This window comes from Choloepus didactylus, chromosome 9, assembly GCF_015220235.1.
Source record: "Choloepus didactylus isolate mChoDid1 chromosome 9, mChoDid1.pri, whole genome shotgun sequence".
NCBI classification, from domain to species: Eukaryota; Metazoa; Chordata; class Mammalia; order Pilosa; family Megalonychidae; genus Choloepus; species Choloepus didactylus.
In genome coordinates, this window is record NC_051315.1 from 107,380,527 (window position 1) to 107,401,700 (window position 21,174).

At 37.9% G+C, this 21,174-nt stretch overlaps 1 pseudogene; it reads left to right on the plus strand.

The window, feature by feature from the left end:
* The first annotated feature begins 4,914 nt into the window (after positions 1-4,914).
* The window catches only part of LOC119543820, a 61,379-nt pseudogene continuing 45,119 nt past the window's right edge, over positions 4,915-21,174 (plus strand).

A 21,174-nucleotide genomic window follows, 5' to 3' on the forward strand; every position in this document is an offset into this window, starting at 1 on the left:
TACAGGTACCTGAGCTAATAAACAAATTCAGCAAAGTGGCAGGATACAAGATTAATGCACAGAAGTCAGTAATGTTCTTATAAACTAGAAATCACCTAACTGAAGAGACACTCAAGAAAAAGATTACATTCTCAATAGCAACTAAAAAAATCAAGTACCTAGGAATAAACTTAACCAAGGATGTAAAAGACCTCTACACAGAAAATTACATAATTTTGCTAAAAGAAATAAAAGGGGACCTAAAGAGATGGAAGGATATTCCATGTTCATGGATAGGAAGGCTAAACATCATTAAGATGTCAACCCTACCCAAACTCCTCTGCAGATTCAATGCAATTCCAATAAAAATTCCAATAACCTACTTTGGGGACTTTGAAAAGCTAGTTATCAAATTTATTTGAAAGGGAAAGATGCCTCAAATTGTTAAAAACATTCTACAAAAGAAAAAAATAAGTGGGAAGACTTACACTTCCTGACTCTGAAGCCTACTATAAAACCACAGTAGTCAAAACAGCATGGTATTGGCACAAAGAAAGACACATTGTTTGATGGAATCAAACTGAGAATTTGGAAAAAGAATTCCTAGATTTATGGTTGGCTGATTTTTGATAAGGCCCCCAAATCAATTGAACTGGGACAGAACAGTCTCTTCAAAAAATGGGGCCGGGAGAACTTGATATCCATATCCCATAGAATGAAAGAGGACTCCTACCTCACACCCTGTACAAAAATTAACTCAAAGTGTATCAAAGACCTCAATATGAGACATTACCATAAAACTCCTGGAAGATAATAGAAGGAAACAACTTCAAGACCTAGTATTAGGAGGTCACTTCTTAGACCTTATACCCAAAGCCCAAGCAATGAAAGTAAAACTAGATAAATGGGAATGCCTCAAAATCAAAAGCTTCTGTACCTCAAAAGAATTTGCAAGAAGCTAAAGATGCAGCCAACTCAATGGGAGAAAATATTTGGAAACCAAGTATTTGATAAGAGACTAATATCTTGCATATAGAAAGAAATCCTACAACTCAATGACAATATTACAAACAGCCCAATTATAAAATTGGCAAAAGATATGAAAAGACATTTCTCTGAAGAGGAAATACAGATGGCTAAAAAACACATCAAAAAATGTTCATCTTCACTAGCTATTTGGGAGATGCAAATCAAGACCACAAGATATCATCTCACACCAAAAAGAATGTCTACAATTAAACAGGAAACTACAAATGTTCAAGAGGATGTGGAGAAATTGGGACTCTTATTCATTGCTGGTGGGAATGTATAATGGTATAGCCACTCTGGAAGACAGTTGGCAGTTCCTCAGAAAATTAGATATTGAGTTACCCTACAATCCAGCAATTTCACTTCTCAGTACATACCTTGAAGATCTGAAAGCAGTGATACAAACAGATATTTGCACACTGATGTTCATAGCAGCATTGTTCACAATTGCCAAGAGATGAAAACAATCCAAATGTCCTTCAACAGATGAGTGGATAAATAAAATGTGGTATAAACACATGATGGAATACTATGCAGCAGTGAGAAGGAACGAGGTCATGAAACATATGACAGCATGGATGAACCTTGAAGACATAATGCTGAGTGAAATAAGCCACACAAAAAGAGAGATATTGTATGTTACCACTAATGTGAAATCTGTGAAAAATGTAAAATAAGTGTCTTATAATGTAAAATATAGGGGACCTAGAGATAGAAGCTAAAAGGGAGAATGATAATCTAATACATACAGATATGATAATGAGGGTGATCTCAATGATATGGGAATGGACAGGTGTGACTATGGTTCGTTAATGGGATTATAGGTATCAGTGATGCATTGAAGGCGAACATGTTCATAAATGGCTGTTTAAAGGCATGTAACCCACCAAGTAGCACCACAAACCTAAATAAGTGTTAGCATGATATACTTAGAAGGTATGACACTGGTGCAGAGAGTTAACAACAGAGTGGTATAGAAAAACTACCAATTATGTATTAAAGACTATATTTAATAGAAACATCTTACCAAATCTACACAGATACTAAGGATGAATAATTAGCAGCTGATAAGAGCTCTGGGATATATTATGTCATGATAATTGTTTAAAGTTGAGAGTGATGAGGATTGTACAACTAAGTGAAGATAATGTGAGAAACTGACCATTTATCTTGGGATAGAATATATATTAAGTGAAGTTAGGGACCCACTATGTAATAAATCAAGCCCTCAACTTGAGGCTTGCTCTTGTGAAGCTTAGGGTTGTAAATAGGACGCTGAGCCTCCTATAATTATGCCTAAGAGACACCTCCAGGGAACCTCTTTTGTTGCTCAGATACGGCCTTTCTCTCTCTAAACCCAACTCAGCAAATAAATTCATTAACCTCCCCCACAATGAGGGACATGACTCCAAGGGGAATGAATCTCCCTGGTGACATGGGACATGACTCCCAGGAGTGAATCCCTGGCAGCAAGGAATTGAAAATGCCTACTTGACCAAAAGGGGAAAAAAGAAAGGTAACAAGTTGAAGTCACAGTGGTTGAGAGATCCCAAATAGAGTCGAGAGGCTATCCTGAGGTTTCTCTTATGCAAGCTCCAGCTAGACATCCCAAATGGCCACAGTATGCCATGCACTTACCAAGTAGTTCCCAAATACCTAGGTCCGTACCTGAGATTCTATAAAAGGTTCACTCATTAAGTTTTATCTTTCAGAAACATAAATCCACCAGAGTGTTCCTATACCAGACAAGTCCTAAAACCCAGAGGCAATAGCCTCTTTAAGATCAACAATTAGATGCAGCTCCTTTCCCCATACTGTTGACACCCCCTGTGCTGGTTTGGATGTATTATATCCTCCAAAACACCATTATCTTTGACACAGTCTTGTGTGGGCAGGAAACATATTGGTGTTGATTGGGTTGGAGACTTTTGATTGGATGTTTCCGTGGAGATGTGATCACTCAACTGTGGGTGAGATCCTTCACTGGATAATTTCCATGGAGTTGTGGCCTCGCCCATTCAGCATGGGCCTTCATTAGTTTACTGGAGCACTATATACGCTCAGACAGAAGGAGCGAGCTTGCTACAGACAAGAGGGACACTTTGAAGAATGCATGCAAGCTGAGAGAGGAGCTGAAGCTTACAGAAATAATTTGGAGATGGCCTTTGAAAGCAGACTTTTGCTCCAGAGAAGCTAAGAGAGCAACTGAGAGTGACATTTTGGAGAGATGTTGAAGCCTAGAGAGGAACGTCCCAGGAGAAAACCGTTTTGAAACCACAACTCCCCCTTTAATATGAACAAGTTATGGTGCTCACCGCCTAAACACCTCTGAAGATGAAAAAAGAGATTAAGTGAGAGGAAGGGGTAGCAACAAACAAGATTTAACAAAGGTCTGTGAATACTGAAACTTTATATAAATATATATAGAAAGCTGGGGTGTTGGAAGGGCTGGAAGGAGGTAAATGACATGGTAGAATTCTAGCCTATAGCATCCTTTGGGATTTGTTCTATGGCTGCTCATTGAATTATGCCTTGAAATTCTTCTCCTTTCTGTGTGTACCTTGTTTTGCATAATAAGGAAGGGACTGAGACTGTGGAACTGTAACCCAAAATAATTTTTGAAATTACTTACATAGCTGCTTGTTGAGTTGTACATCGAAAATTGACACCTTTCTGTATGTATGGTATATTTTACAATAATAGAAATGGCTGAAATTGTGGAACTGTGGCCCATGACATTCTTCGAAATTTTCTCTCTAACTACTTGTGAAATCGTACCTTGAAGGTTATCACTGATATGTATATATGTTAAAGCTCACAATAATTAAAAAAAAGAACAGGAAGGAGATGGTAAAGTGGATTGGGGGAGGTAGTGGAGACAGCAACAAACAACAATCTATTGAAATCCTCCTGGTGAAATCTGCAGAAAGCCAAACCCGAGACTTTGCTACACTTTTTTCTTTGGGGATCCTGGCACCTACCACTGCAAGGGCTAAACAGGGTGGGGTTAAATGATTTTTGAGTGTGGGAGGAAATGTGGGAGGGAATGAATGAGTCAAGTACTTTTCTGGGAAAAAGTTTGGAAAATATAACTTGAGGAAGACAATGGAGTTTTGAGAGAAGTACAACACTGATTCATACAGATAAATCTAAAACTAGAAGAAAAGGTTTAAGCCATCTCGTAGGTGAGAATTTAGGGTCATGATGACTAGAAATGATCTTGGAAACCTTCTCTTTCTCTCTCTCTCTCTCTCTCTCTCTCTCTCTCTCTCTCTCTCTCTCTCTCTCTCTCTCTCTCTCTTTCTCTCTCTCTCTCTCTCTCTCACACACACACAGCAAGAAAAAATAATTTAAACGGTTACTCTCTCTTTCCTTCTTATTCCAACTACCCACCCCAGCCTCAGAATATATGCAACAATATACAATTTTCATTTAAAAAAACACAAACTTTATTGTATTTTTTCTTGACACAAATCTAATATTTGCTCAATTAAAAGAAATAAATTCAAGGAATTATTGTGGAAAATTGAGAAAATCATTCATAATCCCATTCCCAGATATAACCATATTTATTTTTGTATATGCCTTTCCATATAAATATATGCACAATTATATAGTGATGTAGTTATATATATATACATACAGATATATAGTTGGAGTGTTCATATAATCCATTCACTGTCTGAGGTAAATTCCTGTGCTCTTTTGCTACCTTAAAATTTTGACATCATTTCTTTTGCATCTCACAAAGTGTCATCTGAAGGTCAAAATTTACTCTGAAATTAAAGAACTCCATTTAGCTACCTCTTGGACCACAATAGTGTCCTTCCCTTAATTAGTTATAATATGTATATAGGACATTCACTGCAAGGGAGCTGGTAGCCCTCATCAAGCTCCAGGAAGTAAATGGGAGCCACTTCTAACCTCAGTGGTCCGATTCATAAACGGAGGATTCCAGCTGTTCATGATGAGCTCAAGGTCACATGGCGCATGAAAAACAAGACTGGAAATCAAAGCCAGGATTCTGCAACCTCAAACTTTTCCCTAAGACTGAAATCTCTTAATAGACTGTCCGATCCAGTAGATCCGGACCTGGCAGCTAATCTAATTCACCCTCTTCACTTTACAAACTTGGAAGCAAAGGTACTGAGAGGTTTTATGACTTGTGTGGGTCGTGTGGGTCATTTGGGTAGTATTAATGACTGATCTCGGAAGTGCTTTCCATTGTTTTAAAACTGTACAATGTACAGAACTTCCTGAATAGTGAGGGGAAAAAAGTATTAAAGGAGATATTTTTCAAATTAAAAAAAAAAACCTTATTGAGTCCAAAATTATATTGTTTATTAAAAATGAACAAAAGATAGCCTGGCTATTTTTGACTTGATGAAAGTGATTTAAAAGGGAATTTCACTTTTTTAAACTTAGTGTATATTACTTCAATGAGTTTTTAAATTAAGTTATTAAGTCAATATGTTTTTTTATGAATTTTAATTAACTTTTAAAATATTTTATCAAGCTTTTCCACACTTCTAAAACAGATCCTGTCAATGAGTAATATGATTCTATTTTTGTAAAGTGTGTAGTGGAGGTGAATGTGTGGGGGTGTTGGAAAATGTTTGAAAGGGTATATACCTTAAAATATTAACACTGGATGCTGAGCTTTCAGATGACTTGTCTTTACCTTTTTCTTATCTGTACTTGCTTATTTTCCAGTTATTCTACAATTATATATACGTATTTCTTACGTAATGCAAAAAAAGATTTTGCCAGCCAGTGAATCATTTTCCCAGCAATGGTGGAACAATAATAACTAATCATGTTTGAAAACAACACGCTATTTGCTCACTGTAGTATGCACTATGGATTTTCTGTTCAGTAGCCAATCAAGCCTCGTTTTAGTATGTCTTCCTGTGCCACAGTGTTTGGAAAGCTGCAAACTACATTTTCAGACTCCCTTGAAGTTAGGGTTCCCAACGAGACTTAGGTTTTGCCAATTAGAGACCCTCAGGCAGCGTTAGGATTTGGAACAGAGCCAAGTGGGGCAGGAGGCAAGCTGTGAGGTCATTTTGCTAGTGGACATCATGGCCAATCACAGAAGAAGCAGCAAGGTTCTGCAGTCCCCGGGTTCCCATCCCTGCAGCTACTTGCAGCAGCAGTGCCACATGCCTTGATCACAACAGAGGCCCAGGATTCTGGGGTTTGGAGTTGTTTCTGGAAGCTTTACCCACAGCCTGTTTCTTAAGCTTTTCAAGTGAGCTTCTGAACCATCTAATACATAGCAATACATCCCACTGTACCTAAAACCAGCTAAATGAACACTAATGCAGAGACATGTTCAAAATATTTTGTATTCCCATCTTCCAATTCTCAAACTCTACCATAAATTTTCTCATTTTATAATTGTAACTCTAATACCTTCCTGTTTTAAAACTATCAAGCAATGCAAAAGTTATACACTAAAAAGTAAAATATTTACTTATGCTCCCCACCCAGTACCTATATCCCAGAGGAATCCACTGCTAACAGATGGTTGTTTCATAGCCATCTAGACATTTTTCATGCTATAGAAAGTATGAACATAATCGGAGATTTTTTTTTCATGTTTACCCAAATGACAAGCTACCACATACCCATAACTCCTGCAACTTGATTTTTTTATATCTTTCCATGTTTGTCCATATAGAGCTACCTGGCTGTTCTTAACTAGTATATACTATTACATACTGTGGAGAGACCAAAATACATTTCCACATTCCTTTATGGATGGATATGTTACACATTTGCAAACAATGTTGTAATAATCATTCTATAACATATATCTTTGCACATATGTCCAAATATTTCTTGAACTAGATTCTAAAATTTCAATGCAAAACAATATTAAATGTTAGCAGATTGCATTTTGTAGTGTTTTTTAAAGAATAATATCTGTTTTGCTGATTACTGTATCACTAGTGCTAAGAACAGCATCTGCCACATAGAAGGCACTGAATAAATGTGTGAAATGAATGCCAATAGAATGATTGAAAAGAGATTAAGGAATCTATTAATGCTACTTACCACATGAACGGATTGAAGAAGGAAAACATAAATACTTATACAACCATCATGATAGATGTCCCCACAAATCTGGTAAAATTCCACAACCATTCTTGATTTTTAAGAAAAATTATTCATCAGGAAATAGAAAAAATATCACTTACCTGATAAAAGGACTTATCAGAAACCAACAGCAAAATATGTTTATAAATATTCATTAAAAAAGAAGAGTTACCACCTCCAAGGGTTCAGTTATGAATAAAAACAAACTGAAAGCCCTGGGATAGGAAAGAAGGTGAAACTATTTTTGAAAGGTATAAAATATTAAATGACCTATTGATTTCCACAAAGAAATGCAAAGTAGGCCTAATCAGAAAGCAAAATCATCAGTCACAGAAGTGCATTGAATTTACTCTAAAGAAGTTCATCTATTGGGGGTAAGCTTGATGGCCCAATTTTAATATCCAGAAAATTTCAGGGTTAGAGAAGGAAAGGTACCCTGGAGGCAATAACTGGCTGCACCTGTTCTGCCTCCTGTCTGGTATTCCACACCTCATCAAAAAAACAAAGCCAATTCACCCCTTCCCCATAAATTCTCTACTTATCAGTTTTAAACGCTTCTCATGGTCATTTGTAGGGGATGGACGGGCTGAAAACAAGGCTATTTTCAATTTCAGGAAACTCTGATACAAGATCAAATCACAGGAAAAGATCAAATGTCCACAATTCCAAATATTATGTAATTATTTAAAACCATGGGCAGGTCCACATGTGTTTATGTGGGAAAAAAACAGAATTTAAGATTAAGTGGAAAAAGTAAGATGATCATATTTATAGCATAGTGATATTTGTGTACGTTTTCTTTTTTAACAGGTTTATTGAGATAATATTTACATATCATAAAGTTTACCATTTAAAGTGTACAATACCATGATTTTAAGGATGTTAACAGAGTTATGCTGCAATCACCATAATCAAATTAGAGACTATTTTCATTATCCCTAAAAGAGATCCTGGACCCATTATCAGTCACTCCCCATTCTCCCTCCCCCCCAGCCCCAGGCAACCACTAATCTACTTTCTATATCTATAGATTTTTCTATCCTGGACATTTCATATAAATGGAATCACACAATATTTGGTCTTTTATGATGGGCTTCTTTCACTTGACATAATGCTTTCAAGGTTCATCCGTGTTGTCTCCTGTATTAGTATTTCATTCCCTTTTTAAGACCCAACTGATATTCTAGTGTATTTTATTCATTCATTCATCTGTTGATAGGCAGATGGGTTGTTTCTACTTCTTGGCTATTATGAATAATGCTACTAAAAACTTTTGTGTACAAATTTTTATGTAGATATATTTTTTCAGTTTTCTTGGGAGTAGAACTGCTGAGTCATAAGTTAACTCTATGTTTAACACTTTGATGATCCACCAAGCTCCATGCTATTTTATGTCTCCTTGCTTGCATTTTTATTCACTCTATTGTAATTCTGTCCTCTGATATCCATCCATTAAGATCCTAGTCATCCTTCAAAATACAGCCCAGAGGCGGGGCAAGATGGCAGACTGGTGAGCTGTATGTTTTAGTTACTCCTCCAGGAAAGTAGGTAGAAAGCCAGGAACTGCGTGGACTGGACACCACAGAGCAATCTGACTTTGGGCATACTTCATACAACACTCATGAAAACGTGGAACTGCTGAGATCAGCGAAATCTGTAAGTTTTTGCGGCCAGGGGACCCGCGCCCCTCCCTGCCAGGCTCAGTCCCAGGGGAGGAGGGGCTGTCAGCTCCGGGAAGGAGAAGGGAGAACTGCAGTGGCAGCCCTTATCGGAAACTCATTCTGCTGATCCAAACTCCTACCATAGATAGACGGAGACCAGACACCAGAGAATCTGAGAGCAGCCAGCCCAGCAGAGAGGAGACAGGCATAGAAAAAAAACAACACGAAAAACTCCAAAATAAAAGCGGAGGATTTTTGGAGTTCTGGTGAACATAGAAGGGGGAAGGGCAGAGCTCAGGCCGGAGCCCAGGCCCTGAGGCGCATATGCAAATCCAGAAGAAAAGCTGATCTCTCTGCCCTGTGGACCTTTCCTTAATGGCCCTGGTTGCTTTGTCTCTTAGCATTTCAATAACCCATTAGATCTCTGAGGAGGGCCCTTTTATTTTTATTTTTTTTTTAATCCTTTTTTCTTTTTCTAAAACAATTACTCTAAGAAGCCCAATACAGAAAGCTTCAAAGACCTGCAATTTGGGCAGGTCAAGTCAAGAGCAGAACTAGGAGAGCTCTGAGACAAAACGCAATAATCCAGTGGCTGAGAAAATTCACTAAACACCACAACTTCCCAAGAAAAGGGGGGTGTCCGCTCACAGCCATCATCCTGGTGGACAGGAAACACTCCTGCCCATCGCCAGCCCCATAGCCCAGAGCTGCCCCAGACAACCCAGTGTGACGGAAGTGCTTCAAATAACAGGCACACACCACAAAACTGGGCGTGGACATTAGCCTTCCCTGCAACCTCAGCTGATTGTCCCAGAGTTGGGAAGGTAGAGCAGTGTGAATTAACAAAGCCCCATCATTTCAGCAGACTGGGAGCCTCCCTACACAGCCCAGCAGCCCAGAACTGCTCTGGGGGGAAGGCACTCACCTGTGACATAGCACAGTCATCCCTCAACAGAGGACCAGGGGGTGCACTTGCAAGTCTCAGGAGCCATACGCCAATACCAAGGACTTGTGGGTCAGTGGCAGAGACAAACTGTGGCAGGACTGAACTGAAGGATTAGACTATTGCAGCAGCCTTAAAACTCTAGGATCACCAGGGAGATTTGATTGTTACAGCCACCCCCCATCCCTGACTGCCCAGAAACACGCCCCATATACAGGGCAGGCAACACCAACTACACACGCAAGCTTGGTACACCAATTGGACCCCGCAAGACTCACTCCCCCACTCACCAAAAAGGCTAAGCAGGGGAGAACTGGCTTGTGGAGAACAGGTGGCTCGTGGATGCCACCTGCTGGTTAGTTAGAGAAAGTGTACTCCACGAAGCTGCAGATCTGATAAATTAGAGATAAGGACTTCAATTGGTCTACAAATCCTAAAAGAACCCTATCAAGTTCAGCAAATGCCACGAGGCCAAAAACAACAGAAAATTATAAAGCATATGAAAAAACCAGACGATATGGATAACCCAAGCCCAAGCACCCAAATCAAAAGACCAGAAGAGACACAGCACCTAGAGCAGCTACTCAAAGAACTAAAGATGAACAATGAGACCATAGTACGGGAGATAAAGGAAATCAAGAAGACCCTATAAGAGCATAAAGAAGACATTGCAAGACTAAATAAAAAAAATGGATGATCTTATGGAAATTAAAGAAACTGTTGACCAAATTAAAAAGATTATGGACACTCATAGTACAAGACTAGAGGAAGTTGAACAACGAATCAGTGACCTCGAAGATGACAGAATGGAAAATGAAAGCATAAAAGAAAGAATGGGGAAAAAAATTGAAAAAATCGAAATGGACCTCAGGGATATGATAGATAATATGAAACGTCCAAATATAAGACTCATTGGTGTCCCAGAAGGGGATAAAAAGGGTAAAGGTCTAGGAAGAGTATTCAAAGAAATTGTTGGGGAAAACTTCCCAAATCTTCTAAACAACATAAATACACAAATCATAAATGCTCAGCGAACCCCAAATAGAATAAATCCAAATAAACCCACTCCGAGACATATACTGATCACACTGTCAAACACAGAAGAGAAGGAGCAAGTTCTGAAAGCAGCAAGAGAAAAGGAATTCACCACATACAAAGGAAACAGCATAAGACTAAGTAGTGACTACTCAGCAGCCACCATGGAGGCAAGAAGGCAGTGGCACGATATATTTAAAATTCTGAGTGAGAAAAATTTCCAGCCAAGAATACTTTATCCAGCAAAGCTCTCCTTCAAATTTGAGGGAGACCTTAAATTTTTCACAGACAAACAAATGCTGAGAGAATTTGCTAACAAGAGACCTGCCCTACTGGAGATACTCAAGGGAGCCATACAGACAGAGAAACAAAGAAAGGACAGAGAGACTTGGAGAAAGGTTCACTACTAAAGAGATTCGGTATGGGTACAATAAAGGATATTAATAGACAGAGGGGGAAAATATGACAAACATAAACCAAAGGATAAGATGGCTGATTCAAGAAATGCCTTCACGGTTATAACGTTGAATGTAAATGGATTAAACTCCCCAATTAAAAGATATAGACTCGCAGAATGGATCAAAAAAAATGAACCATCAATATGTTGCATACAAGAGAGTCATCTTAGACACAGGGACACAAAGAAACTGAAAGTGAAAGGATGGAAAAAAATATTTCATGCAAGCTACAGCCAAAAGAAAGCAGGTGTAGCAATATTAATCTCAGATAAAATAGACTTCAAATGCAGGGATGTTTTGAGAGACAAAGAAGGCCACTACATACTAATAAAAGGGGCAATTCAGCAAGAAGAAATAACAATCGTAAATGTCTATGCACCCAATCAAGGTGCCACAAAATACATGAGAGAAACACTGGCAAAACTAAAGGAAGCAATTGATGTTTCCACAATAATTGTGGGAGACTTCAACAAATCACTCTCTCCTATAGATAGATAAACCAGACAGAAGACCAATAAGGAAATTGAAAACCTAAACAATCTCATAAATGAATTAGATTAAACAGACATATACAGGACATTACATCCCAAATCACCAGGATACACATACTTTTCTAGTGCTCACGGAACTTTCTCCAGAATAGATCATATGCTGGGACATAAAACAAGCCTCAATAAATTTAAAAAGATTGAAATTATTCAAAGCACATTCTCTGACCACAATGGAATACAATTAGAAGTCAATAACCATCAGAGACTTAGAAAATTCACAAATACCTGGAGGTTAAACAACACACTCCTAAACAATCAGTGGGTTAAAGAAGAAATAGCAAGAGAAATTGCTAAATATATAGAGACGAATGAAAATGAGAACACAACATACCAAAACCTATGGGATGCAGCAAAAGCAGTGCTGAGGGGGAAAGTTATAGCACTAAATGCATATATTAAAAAGGAAGAAAGAGCCAAAATAAAGAACTAATGGATCAACTGAAGAAGCTAGAAAATGAACAGCAAACCAATCCTAAACCAAGTAGAAGAAAAGAAATAACAAGGATTAAAGCTGAAATAAATGACATAGAGAACAAAAAAACAATAGAAAGGATAAATATCACCAAAAGTTGGTTCTTTGAGAAGATCAACAAGATTGACAAGCCCCTAGCTAGACTGACAAAATCAAAAAGAGAGAAGACCCATATAAACAAAATAATGAATGAAAAAGGTGACATAACTGCAGATCCTGAAGAAATTAAAAAAATTATAAGAGGATACTATGAACAACTGTATGGCAACAAACTGGATAATGTAGAGGAAATGGACAATTTCCTGGAAACATATGAACAACCTAGACTGACCAGAGAAGAAATGGAAGACCTCAACCAACCCATCACAAGCAAAGAGATCCAATCAGTCATCAAAAATCTTCCCACAAATAAATGCCCAGGGCCAGATGGCTTCACAGGGGAATTCTACCAAACTTTCCAGAAAGAACTGACACCAGTCTTACTCAAACTCTTTCAAAACATCGAAGAAAATGGGACACTACCTAACTCATTTTATGAAGCTAACATCAATCTAATACCAAAACCAGGCAAAGATGCTACAAAAAAGGAAAACTACCGGCCAATCTCCCTAATGAATATAGATGCAAAAATCCTCAACAAAATACTTGCAAATCGAATCCAAAGACACATTAAAAAAATCATACACCATGACCAAGTGGGGTTCATTCCAGGCATGCAAGGATGGTTCAACATAAGAAAATCAATCAATGTATTACAACACATTAACAAGTCAAAAGGGAAAAATCAATTGATCATCTCAATAGATGCTGAAAAAGCATTTGACAAAATCCAACATCCGTTTTTGATAAAAACACTTCAAAAGGTAGGAATTGAAGGAAACTTCCTCAACATGATAAAGAGCATGTATGAAAAACCCACAGCCAGCATAGTACTCAATGGTGAGAGACTGAAAGCCTTCCCTCTAAGATCAGGAACAAGACAAGGATGCCCGCTGTCACCACTGTTATTCAACATTGTGCTGGAAGTGCTAGCCAGGGCAATCCGGCGAGACAAAGAAATAAAAGGCATCCAAATTGGAAAAGAAGAAGTAAAACTGTCATTGTTTGCAGATGATATGATCTTATATCTAGAAAACCCTGAGAAATCGACGATACAGCTACTAGAGCTAATAAACAAATTTAGCAAAGTAGCAGGATACAAGGTTAATGCACATAAGTCAGTAATGTTTCTATATGCTAGAAATGAACAAACTGAAGAGACACTCAAGAAAAAGATACCATTTTCAATAGCAACTAAAAAAATCAAGTACCTAGGAATAAACTTAACCAAAGATGTAAAAGACCTATACAAAGAAAACTACATAACTCTACTAAAAGAAATAGAAGGGGACCTTAAAAGATGGAAAAATATTCCATGTTCATGGATAGGAAGGCTAAATGTCATTAAGATGTCAATTCTACCCAAACTCATCTACAGATTCAATGCAATCCCAATCAAAATTCCAACAACCTACTTTGCAGACTTGGAAAAGCTAGTTATCAAATTTATTTGGAAAGGGAAGATGCCTCGAATTGCTAAAGACACTCTAAAAAAGAAAAACGAAGTGGGAGGACTTACACTCCCTGACTTTGAAGCTTATTATAAAGCCACAGTTGCCAAAACAGCATGGTACTGGCACAAAGATAGACATATAGATCAATGGAATCGAACTGAGAATTCGGAGATAGACCCTCAGATCTATGGCCGACTGATCTTTGATAAGGCCCCCAAAGTCACTGAACTGAGTCATAATGGTCTTTTCAACAAATGGGGCTGGGAGAGTTGGATATCCATATCCAAAAGAATGAAAGAGGACCCCTACCTCACCCCCTACACAAAAATTAACTCAAAATGGACCAAAGATCTCAATATAAAAGAAAGTACCATAAAACTCCTAGAAGATAATGTAGGAAAACATCTTCAAGACCTTGTTATAGGCGGCCACTTGCTAGACTTTACACCCAAAGCACAAGCAACAAAAGAGAAAATAGATAAATGGGAACTCCTCAAGCTTAGAAGTTTCTGCACCTCAAAGGAATTTCTCAAAAAGGTAAAGAGGCAGCCAACTCAATGGGAAAAAATTTTTGGAAACCATGTATCTGACAAAAGACTGATATCTTGCATATACAAAGAAATCCTACAACTCAATGACAATAGTACAGACAGCCCAATTATAAAATGGGCAAAAGATATGAAAAGACAGTTCTCTGAAGAGGAAATACAAATGGCCAAGAAACACATGAAAAAATGTTCAGCTTCTCTAGCTATTAGAGAGATGCAAATTAAGACCACAATGAGATACCATCTAACACCGGTTAGAATGGCTGCCATTAAACAAACAGGAAACTACAAATGCTGGAGGGGATGTGGAGAAATTGGAACTCTTATTCATTGTTGGTGGGACTGTATAATGGTTCAGCCACTCTGGAAGTCAGTCTGGCAGTTCCTTAGAAAACTAGATATAGAGTTACCATTCGATCCAGCGATTGCACTTCTCGGTATATACCCGGAAGATCGGAAAGCAGTGACACGAACAGATATCTGCACACCAATGTTCATAGCAGCATTATTCACAATTACCAAGAGATGGAAACAACCCAATTGTCCTTCAACAGATGAGTGGATAAATAAAATGTGGTATATACACACGATGGAATACTACGCGGCAGTAAGAAGGAACGATCTCGTGAAACATATGACAACATGGATGAACCTTGAAGACATAATGCTGAGTGAAATAAGCCAGGCACAAAAAGAGAAATATTATATGCTACCACTAATGTGAACTTTGGAAAATGTAAAACAAATGGTTTATAATGTAGAATGTAGGGGAACTAGCAATAGAGAGCAATTAAGGAAGGGGGAACAATAATCCAAGAAGAACAGATAAGCTATTTAACGTTCTGGGGATGCCCAGGAATGACTATGGTCTGTTAATTTCTGATGGATATAGTAGGAGCAAGTTCCCAGAAATGTTGCTATATTAGGTAACTTTCTTGGGGTAAAGTAGGAACATATTGGAAGTTAAGCAGTTATCTTAGGTTAGTTGTCTTTTTCTTACTCTCTTGTTATGGTCTCTTTGAAATGTTCTTTTATTGTATGTTTGTTTTCTTTTTAACTTTTTTTTTCATACAGTTGATTTAAAAAAGAAGGGAAAGTTAAAAAAAAAAAAAAAAAAAAAAAAAAAAAAATAAAAAAAGTAAAAATACAGACAAGACTTTACCTATTCTTTGCACTCTTCTTTGCACTAACCCTTCCACCAAAAAAAATCCATCTCTTATTCCTCTCTGCTACCACTGTACCTCATCCATATTTTTATTGTTTCATTTAACTACCATGTATTGTGGGCTCCCTGGCAACAAGCTAATTGTTGCATCACTGTATATAAGACACTATAAAAATAAGCACTCTATATAATTTTTAATTAGATGATATAATTTAGATTACTTGATTGACAGAATCTGCAAAATTTTATTTCTACAGATGGTAAAAATATGACAAATACTATACAGATCAGACTTGATCATCACAGCAATCTTGCAGATGTATTTCATTAATACAGAACAGCTAGTAAGTACAAATGCTAGAACCAGAGACACAGACTTTTAACTCCTACATTGTCCAATACTCTACATACTACCTGCACTGATAACAAAACATTCATTATCAGACTCTTCTGATCAGCGAGGCTGATGACTAAGGATCCCTATGGAATGAGTCTCAAAATAATCATGCTGAGGGAAAGAAGCTAGACAATAAAGAGTATATGCTGTATGATTCCATTTATATAAAACCCTAGACCAGTGATTTTCAACCAGGTGTAATTCTGTCCCCCGGCAGGCATTTGGCAATGTCAGAGATAATTGGTTGTCACAACTGGGGCAAGGGTGATCCTGGCATCCAGTGAGGAAAGACCAGGGATGCTAATAAACCTCCTGCAATGTACAGCATAGCTTCTGCAACAAAGAATTATCCAGTTCAAAATGTCAGTAGTGCTGAGGTTGAGAAACCCTGCTCTAGAAAATTCAAATTAATCTGTAATGACAGAAAACAGATCAGCCAGGAAGGAATGGTAGGTAAGGATTACAAAAGAGCACTAAGAAACTTCTGGAGATGATGGCTGTGTTCACTCTCTTGGTGGTAGTGATGGTTTCATGGGTGTATGCATATGTCAAAACAAATCAATTTGTACATTTAAATATACTCAGTTCATTATATGTCAATTATCCTCTATAAAACTGTTTTTAAAAAATTAAAAATAAAATGGTATACCAACAAAAAAGGGTTCCTGTGGTATGAGGCAAAGTTCTCAACAATCCTCTCGTACTTGAAAATATCATACTCAATTAAAAGGACCACAGTCTAGTTCTGGGATGTCATCATGCACCCTTGGATAATCAACAAGTTTCCTTTCAAAGCATAATCCCTGGCAAAGCAGAATCTGATATCACTTCAGATGGTGGATCAGAGTTGAAAATTGTCCAATAGAATTATAAGGAAGGTTCAGAAGCCAAGATGTTAGTGAGGGTCAGATACAAGTCAGAAGGTATTTATATTTCAAGCAGACAAAGCAGAACAGAGAACAATTAATCTTGCCCACTAATCATTGGGGAAAAGTCTGCTATTCAAACTAAGTATAAGTTTGCTATAAGTAAAAGTTTGCTAAGTATAAGTCTGCTATTCAAACCAAGTATAAGTTTCAAACTAAGTATAAGTCTGAAAGTCTGCTATTCAAACTAAGTGCCTCCTAGGGTAGATGGGTTTTGAGGATCCTAGAGAGCCACCTTGAAGAAATGCTCCAAGAAATATCCAGTAGTGAAAATCCTGATTTTCACCTGCTTCCTTTGGTCAAATAGGACTGTCACAGTGAGACAACTAAGAAGAGAGCTTAATGGGAGTAAGTGGTAAAATCTAATCAAAATTTATACAACCTTGGCTGTGCTTGGGCCTGCCTAAATGTAGTAGTCAGTCTCCAAGATGGCCCCAGCGATCACCCTCCTAGTATTCACACTGTATCCTCCCTGGTTTATATGACCAAAAAAATACAGCAGAAGTGATGGTACTTCATTTCAAGATTAGATTATAAAAGGCACTGCATTTTCCATTTTCATCTCTCTTTCTCTCTCTCTCTCTGGATCACTCCATCTGTGGACACCAGCTGCCATGCCATGACTGCTCTATGGAAATGCCCATGTGGTAAGGAACTGAATCTGCTGGCCAACAACCAGTGAGAAACGGAGGCCTGCCAGGAGCCACAGAGATTGGAAGTAGATCCTCCAGCCCTAGTCGAGCTTTCATTTGCAGACTGACAGCATTGCAGCTTGACTTTAATCTCTTGAGACACCCTGAGACAGAACCACCCAGCTAAGCCATTGCCAGATTCCCAACCCTCAGAAACTGTGTGACACAGTAAATGTTTTTTGTTTTTTGTTTTTATTTTAAGCTGCTAAGTTGTAGGGTAGTATGTTATACAGCAATAGATAACTAATACACGAACTCATGAGTTAAGTAGAGCAGCGTCACCAACCAATTCGCCTTAAAAGCTGCACAATTAGAACCACAGCTTTGGCTGAGGGACAACGCATTATCTCCAGAAGTCCCCAATTAAAATGCACCTGGAAGGGGTGTAAGAGTCCTCTTCCATTAATACTGATGGCAGAAGAAAGGTTGATTAATAAGGTTAATTTACTATTTTGCAAAACTCACAAACAGAAGAGAGAAAATGAGAATAGGGGCCACGGTTGCTTTAAATGGAGTGTTATCAGAGGCAGTTGATTAAAAAACAAATGCCAACATTAGCAATAAAACCAATATAGTGAGTGGTTAGATGCATATGGGAATTAACCAGGGAGTTTTAAAAATCCTGATGCCCAGAACATACCCTACATCTACTATATCAGTGTCTCAGGGGATGGGAGGACTGAATCCCAGGCAGCAGTGTTTTTTAAATCGCCCTGGGTGATTCCAACATGTAGTCAAGTTTGGAACCTCGGAGCTATGGAATATGAGACATTCAGGAAGAATGGGAGGTGAGGAAGAAAAACAAACCACTGAATTCACAAATTTGTTCCGTCCTTTTCACAAGGACAGCCTAAATGTTCTAGCTGCCACTGTTGACTCGACAACATAAATTTACTGAGCTATTTCAGTATTGTATTCCTCATTTTTCACAGCACCAAGTAGGCTGTTGACATTCTATAAATGTTAAATAATAACAATGGTTTGCTATCAGTTATTTTTTTATAGCTGTCATCACTATAGAGCTGGATATCAGGGTACAGGCTTTGTTCAGCAAGTTCCAATTATTTGGACATCGCAGTGGCTGGTTAAATCAGCATCCACCATGGACCCTAGGACCATGAGGGTACAAGGGAGGAGTCAAAAGAAGCAATTCCTGGAGTGCCACCACCTTATTATTTTTCCCACAGTTATGTGGCTGCACTGGCTTTCCAGAAAATAGGGACTATAGCTTTCCTCCCTCATCCTGCAGCCAGTCTACCCCTTCCCCATTGCTAAGATGTGCTGTGTCCTAAACCCAAGATCCAGCAGACTGTGTTCCAGAGAACTGGCCCTCTGACTTTTCTCCCTCTTAATAAGACATTTCTAAAATCATCTACCCTGAATATTCTAGGTAGTTATTGTAAAAGGAACTCTGTGAAGTATGCAAGACTTGGAGAACCCTGAAGGTATCAGCAAGGAAAAAAAGAATTGAGACTCAAAGCCTTACATTTCCAATATCATACAAAATGACCTATAATTGTGAGTAGTTAAGAATGACTCCACATCAGGCTCTTGCATGACTATCAAGAATCTTCCGATTTGTTTTAATAATGTCTTTACACTTCCACTGAGAATTTCTTCAATGCACAAGATGCTAATTTGGTGAACAAGAAAAGTATTTGAAGGACTTCATGACCTACAATAATTCTTCAGCAAAGTTGGATTTTTTTTTAACATACACAAGAATATTTGCACTTCAGTTTCTCAGGGAAGTAACTTCTTATAGCCTTAACTCTATAAGCATGAGGCTGTTACGCATTTTAGAAATGTGAACCAGAGTTTTCTCTGTCAGAGGTGCTGTCCCAAGACAACTTAATGGGGAAATAAAGGCAAGAGAAAGGCAATTTTCTTGTGAATGTGAACAGTTACTTAGTGAACTACACAGTAGATAAAATATGAGGAGAATGCAAACAAGATTTTGGCTGTTCATTTACTTGAAGCACTTGTGGGGTTTTTTGGCACACACACACACACAATAAGGCTCAAACCTTCAAGTTTTCTTCTTTCTAATCCAGAGACCAGTGAAGTGCAAAGATGTTTCTTTTCTAAATAAAATGACTTTTACCATGGTAATACCACATATTATTATACAAAGCCAGTGGGGAAAAAGCAGGAGTATACTATGAAGCAGTGTTAATGTTTTGGGGTAGTTCTGAGTCCTGAAGTTCCTTATTATAATAATTTGAACTGGGAGCTGCAATTACTAATGCAACAACAAATGGCTGTTTAATTGAAGTCTTACTTGTTCATTATCTGGTTTCAGGTACATATTATTATTATTATTATTATTTGCAACTGTATGATGAAACCTGTGACACATGGAAGCACAATGACATATATGCAAGGCTATTAATTGCAGCATTATTTGTAGCTGCAAATAATTGGGACTAAACTAAGTATCTATCAACAGGAATTGTTTTAAATATTTCCATACTGATATTTAAATTACTTTTTAAAATAGTGGGTTCAACTTCTGCTTCCAACCACGATGGATTAAGTAGTACTTGGCTTTCTCTTCTAACACAATTCGAAAACTAAACATAAAAAGTATTTAAAGACACTGTCCAAAGGGAACCCAGGAAAGTGAATTCAAGAGAAAGTAAGCAAAGAAGGTGAACCCTGCAATAGCTCTGGCTTTCTACATAGAGGCACTTTCCAGACTGTTGCTCAGCAAGCAGGCTACCATGTCTTCCTGTCTGGAGAAGGGAGCAGTCAGAGTTCTTGGAGGCAGCTGAAATTTGCAGGGCAGAATTTTGGAGAGAGGGAGCTACACAAAGGAAAAGCTCAAGAAACCTTCAAAGGCATCCTCTTAAGTCTTTGGCTGCACATGCAAAATCCTAGACAAAGAACAAATACTGGGGACAAAAACTACTAGTTCCCCAAAACTACTAGGAAACTATGACCTGAATAATTCTTTGTGCTCACACATCTTTACAAGGTGCTGCCAGAGGGCCTGTAAGAACAAAGAGATGGAGCTTCATCCAAGTTCCAATCAGTGTAGAAAAACTTCACTGCAGCATAGCACATTCAGTAGAGATCCAAGAAGTCCATGCCTTAGTAGTGTGGGCTAAACTAGGCCACAGTAAAGGCCATTCTAGATCCACCCTAACAAAGTTATGAACAAGCCTCAAAAGGATCACACTATCTCAACTGCCTAACAAAACAAAATTCAGCATTCTTTTTTCAAAAGGCAACAAAATCTGATTCACCACAACATAGCATTCATTATGTCTGGATCCAATCAAAAATTACCAGATATGCAAAGAAACAGAAAAATGTGACCCATAATCAAGGGGAAATAATTAGTCAACAGTCACAGAAATGTCAGAGATGAAAAAGTTTAAATAACTTTTATAAATATATTCTAGAACATAAAGGAAAACTAATAAAATGAGGAAAGAAATAGGTCCTATAAAAAAAGAGTTAAATGGAACTTCTAGAGATGAAAAGGACAGCATCTGAAATGAAAACTGTATTACATATGCTTAGTATTAGATTAAACACCAAGCTAACTTGAAGATATGGCCAAAGAAACCATCCAAACTGAATCATCTAGAAAAAAAAAGGTGGAAGAAATGAACAAACAGTTAATTATGGGACAATACCAACAGCTCTAATATATGT